Source organism: Anomaloglossus baeobatrachus, chromosome 7 (genome assembly GCF_048569485.1).
Source record: "Anomaloglossus baeobatrachus isolate aAnoBae1 chromosome 7, aAnoBae1.hap1, whole genome shotgun sequence".
In the NCBI taxonomy this organism is placed as follows: Eukaryota; Metazoa; Chordata; class Amphibia; order Anura; family Aromobatidae; genus Anomaloglossus; species Anomaloglossus baeobatrachus.
This window is the reverse complement of record NC_134359.1, coordinates 167,466,170-167,472,169: the sequence shown is the minus strand read 5'-3', so window position 1 is coordinate 167,472,169 and position 6,000 is coordinate 167,466,170.

Sequence of the window (6,000 nt, the reverse complement as noted above, 5' to 3'; positions counted from 1 at the left end):
ACAAAGTTTCAGCATTTTTTGCTATTTTCTAGCTTATTAAAAATGAGCAGAAGGGTGTAATACAGGGGTGCTGGAAATTGCTTGGCAGCAGTGGGACACAAATAAAGTCCAACAGCCACTTTTTGGATGCCACAAAGTTTCAGCATTTTTTTTTCAATTATAATAGCTTATTAAAAATTAGCAGAAGGGTGTAATGCAGAGGTGGTGGAAATTGCTTGGCAACAGTGGGACATAATGGAGTACAACAGCCACTTTTAGGATGCCACTAAGCTTCAGCATTTTTTGCTATTATACTAGCTTACTAAAAATGAGCAGGAGGGTGTAATGCAGAGGTGCTGGAAATTGCTTGGCACCAGTGGGACACTAATGGAGTAGAACAGCCACTTTTTGGATGCCACAAAGTGTCAGCATTTTTTTCAATTATAATAGCTTATTAAAAATGAGCAGGAGGGTGTAATGCAGAGGTGCTGGAAATTGCTTGGCACCAGTGGGACACTAATGGAGTACAACAGCCACTTTTTGGATGCCACAAAGTTTCAGCATTTTTTGCTATTATACTAGCTTATTAAAAATGAGCAGGAGGGTGTAATGCAGGGGTGCTGGAAATTTCTTGGCACCAGTTGGACACAAGTTTAGTACAACAGCCAATTTTTGGATGCCACTAAGTTTCAGCATTTTTTACTATTTACTAGCTTATTAAAAATGAGCAGAAGGGTGTATTGCAGAGGTGCTGGAAATGGCTTGGCACCAGTGGCACACTAATGGAGTACAACAGCCAATTTTTGGAAGCCACAAAGTTTCAGAATTTTTTTGTTATTATACTAGCTTATTAAAATGAGCAGGAGGGTGTAATGCAGAGGTGCTGGAAATTGCTTGGCACCAGTGGGACACAAATGGAGTCCAACAGCCACTTTTTGGATGCCACAAAGTTTCAGCAATTTTTTCTATTATAATAGCTTATTATAAATTAGCAGGAGAGTGTAATGCAGAGGCGCTGGAATTTGCTTGGCACTAGTGGGACATAATGGAGTACAACAGCCACTTTTAGGATGCCACTAAGTTTCAGCATTTTTCTATTATGATAATAAAAACAGGAGAAACACGAGTATAATGCTTGAAAAGTGATTTTATTGATAACAGTGGCAATTAAAAACCCCCCAAGCGGGGTAGGGAAATGAGAAAAAGAAGTGAAATAGAGAGGACCAGGAAAAATGGTTTAAGAGCCAATCAGGGGTAACAGTGTGTCCGGCAAATACAGGGACAATAAATACAATAAATACAAATAATTGCACAAAGCCCAAGTACAGGATTAAAAAAGGGGGGACACACGTTGAAATAAATAACAAATATAATATATATAAAGTGCCTAAGAGTATGTAAACATGGACTGAATGTGCGTGCCGGAGCTAAAGTGCTAATAGTATATCCGGCGCCTCCAAATAAGGTGCACACTTCAATAATCCAAACCAGTCTCACAAGGCACAAAACATCATGAAAGAAGATCAGCAAACCATAAGTCCTGGATCCAAGAGAAAACACCTACGTACGTTTCACAAGAGTGAGGTAACCACCAGCTTCATCAGGGTGAGAAAGAAAAGTGATCCCAGGATGCGATATGCCCTGTTTTAAACCCTCCTTTGAGTACCATAATAGTGGCCAGCTGAGCATATTACTCAGACATTGCTGAGGCGGCGCGTGCGCACAAGGTCCCCCCCTCCCCATCCACCGGATCCAGCCGTCCGGACATAGTGCGCACGCGCGGACGGCACGGCAACAGCCATGACGCCTGCGCATGCGCAGAAGCCCAAAGGACGCCGAAGACGGAGGGCGGGGGAAGAGGAGCAAGCACGCACGCGCACAAGCAGTGTGAGGTAATAGGAGCCGGGAAATGCAGGAGGAAACCTATATCTATAACTGCGATGCCAAAACAGCCATGATTGGGTCACCGACTACCAAAAGGATTCCTAATAGGAGGAATATAATGGCTGTGGACTAAAGCATCTCGTAAGTTCGGTGCTCTTCTAGAGGTCATTGAGGGAAAATCAGTAAGAAGATTAGACAAAATAGGGTCCGTTCTAAGTACCGGCCAATGCCGCCTCAGAATAGAACGCATAGTGTCCCACTGTGCATTATAGGTACCAATAAATCTAATCACCGGATCTCGGACAGAGGTTTTCTTTTTATACTGCAATAGCTCATTACGGGGAGTATTTTTTGCTCTTAAATATCCATGTTTAATATTGCGTTTACTATAACCTCTCTCCAAGAAACGGTGACACAGATCCGTTGATTGTGCCTCAAATTTCTCTGAGGTGGAACAAATGCGCTTCATACGCAGAAACTGGCCCGTAGGGATAGCACGGATGGTCGAAGGATCGTGGGCTGATGAAGCATGTAAAAATGCATTAGTAGAGGTACTCTTTCTAAAAACATCAGTTTGTACCATACTACATGAATCAACCGCAATGTTGATATCAAGAAAATCTATGTGAGTCTTACTATATTTATATGTTAACCTGATACCAAAATCATTGCGGTTGAGGTTCTGCATAAAAAGCTCGAGCTCCCCCGTTGTGCCCTGCCAAATCATAAAAATGTCATCGATAAAACGCAGCCAGCACTGCACATGGGCGCTGGCCTCCACGCCCTCGTCACCAAAAACCAACCTCTCCCAGAAACCCAGGAAGAGGTTGGCGTACGAAGGCGCACAGGCCGCGCCCATCGCAGTGCCGCGCTGCTGAAGATAAAAGACATCCTTAAAAACAAAAAAATTATGCGTCAGGGCAAAACGGAGGAGCTCCACGATAAAATCGACCATCCCGCCATCCTGACCGGCGGCCTCCAAATAAAAACGTACCGCTGCCAAACCATCCTCGTGTCTAATAATAGTGTATAAAGTCTCCACATCTGCTGTGATAAAATACATGTCCTCCTCCACAAAGATGCCGTCAATCCTGTTTAGGACGTCCGTAGTGTCCTTGACAAACGAGGGCAGTGTGTCCACTAGTGATTTGAGGTGAAAATCAATAAATTTACATACCGGATCACACAAACCCTCGATGCCAGACACAATCGGACGTCCCGGCGGAGTGGCGGCATCCTTGTGGATTTTTGGAAGGAGATAAAATGTGGGGACACGAGGATATTTGACAGTGAGGCCCTCAGCCATTTTTTTATCAATAATGCCATCATCAACAGCTTTAGTAAGAATCCCTTCTAGCTGAGCAGAGAAGGAGGATAAGGGGCAGAAGTGTAGTCTGCTGTAGGTTACTTTGTCTTTAAGTTGGCGAAATGCCTCCTTCTCGTATTTCTCCACCGGCCACACCACTATGTTCCACCCCTTGTCTGCAGGTTTAATGACTATGTCATCCATCAATTTAAGTTGTTCAAGTGCATTTCGCTGTCGATGTGTAAGGTTGTCAAAACTGCGTCTAGAAGGGATGGTTCTCAGATCATCCATGACCAGCTTCACAAACACATCGACAGCTGGACATAAAGAGAAGGGGGGGAACCTAGTGGATTTCGGCAACAAAGATGAAGGAAACTTACCAATAGAAGGGGTTAATTGTTCCTGCAGCAGATCCTCCAATGCCCTCAAAGCCTCCCTCTCCGCCCGATCCTCCAAAAGAGGGCCCTTGTGATGCAGCTTAGCTAGAATAACTTTCCGGGCAAATATATGGACGTCCTTCATGGCTGTAAAAAAGTTGAAGGGGTTAGTGGGTGAAAAATTTAACCCTTTTGATAAGACATCAATCTGAGTCGTCGAGAGAACACGTGATGAAAGGTTGATTACCTGCAATTTAGTAGTCGTCTGTTTATTATTATGTATAGTCGCGGATCGTACAGGTTGATGGCGACTTTTACCCTTTTTGAATCCCTGGTCTAAACCAGGGTTATCATCACATGCTCTACTCGAGCCCCCAGACTGCCCCTCGTCCATCGAGACGAGAGATTGTAAAGAGGTGGATCTTGATCGAGAGAATGAGTTATGGCGAGTGAGTGATCTTCCACGTGCCTGGTTGTTCTTCCACTTATAAATACGATTTAAAAGGTAGTCCTGTGAGTCTCTATGAAATTTCTTGAATTTAAGAGTCTTAATTTCCTTCTCCCATTTGGTAAGGTCATTCCCTACCTCGGTATTTAGTTTCTCAAGGGCCTCCGATGTAAGCGACTTCTTTAAGGTGGAATCAATACCGTCAATTTCATTTTCAATAAGGATTAGGGACGAACTATTATGATCTCTAAGTAGTTCCATATATCCTTTGGAACAATTATGTGAATATTGTTCCCATTTAATTTTAAAGTCATCATTTTCAATAGGAAATGAAGGAAAAACTTGTACCCTCAGACCGCGGGGAATGAGGTTTTTTTCCAGGTATTTATCTAAAAAAGTACGATTCCACCAAATTTTTGTGCGCTTATAAAGGAGGCCTTTATACTTAGGGAGAAGTAAAGCTGTAGACAAATTGTCCTCAGTTTCAGGATTAAAATTGCCATCAGTTTTCATTTCATCATTAAGCTTATTGAGCCACGTCTGGTCCCGGGCTCTGAAATCCATGGTAATCCAAGGAAACACTGTGAAAAACACAGAATAAATATAAATAACAAATTCCATAAGGATTACATATAGTGCGTCCCTTAAAAACAAGGGACATAAAGCATACTCAAATGCAATAAAAACAGGAGAAACACGAGTATAATGCTTGAAAAGTGATTTTATTGATAACAGTGGCAATTAAAAACCCCCCAAGCGGGGTAGGGAAATGAGAAAAAGAAGTGAAATAGAGAGGACCAGGAAAAATGGTTTAAGAGCCAATCAGGGGTAACAGTGTGTCCGGCAAATACAGGGACAATAAATACAATAAATACAAATAATTGCACAAAGCCCAAGTACAGGATTAAAAAAGGGGGGACACACGTTGAAATAAATAACAAATATAATATATATAAAGTGCCTAAGAGTATGTAAACATGGACTGAATGTGCGTGCCGGAGCTAAAGTGCTAATAGTATATCCGGCGCCTCCAAATAAGGTGCACACTTCAATAATCCAAACCAGTCTCACAAGGCACAAAACATCATGAAAGAAGATCAGCAAACCATAAGTCCTGGATCCAAGAGAAAACACCTACGTACGTTTCACAAGAGTGAGGTAACCACCAGCTTCATCAGGGTGAGAAAGAAAAGTGATCCCAGGATGCGATATGCCCTGTTTTAAACCCTCCTTTGAGTACCATAATAGTGGCCAGCTGAGCATATTACTCAGACATTGCTGAGGCGGCGCGTGCGCACAAGGTCCCCCCCTCCCCATCCACCGGATCCAGCCGTCCGGACATAGTGCGCACGCGCGGGCGGCACGGCAACAGCCATGACGCCCGCGCATGCGCAGAAGCCCAAAGGACGCCGAAGACGAAGGGCGGGGGAAGAGGAGCAAGCACGCACGCGCACAAGCAGTGTGAGGTAATAGGAGCCGGGAAATGCAGGAGGAAACCTATATCTATAACTGCGATGCCAAAGATTACATTATAATAACAGGCAATGTGAGATAATAAGGGCCGAGACATGCAGAAAGAGACATATATCAAGACACAAACATCATCATTTTCGCTGTGTCATTTTTTCATTTTTCCTTCCCTGGATGTGTTCATTGATAATATTATGTTTTTATATTTATTTCTTCTATTTTTTCTTTCAGATGTAGTTTACTTTTTCTACACTTCCTTGATGATGTTTGTGTCTTGACCCCCATCATGTCATGGCCTTGGCTGTTTCTGAGAGCCTGAAGATAATGGACATGCCTTACAGTATGACCTCGGACCATCTGCAGCCTTCCTATATGCGTTGTTATTATAATATAACCTTTGGCATCGCAGTCATATGTATATGTCTCTTTCTGCATGTCTCGGCCCTTATTATCTCACATTGCCTGTTATTATAATGTAATCTTTGGCATCGCAGTTATAGATATAGGTTTCCTCCTGCATTTCCCGGCTCCTATTA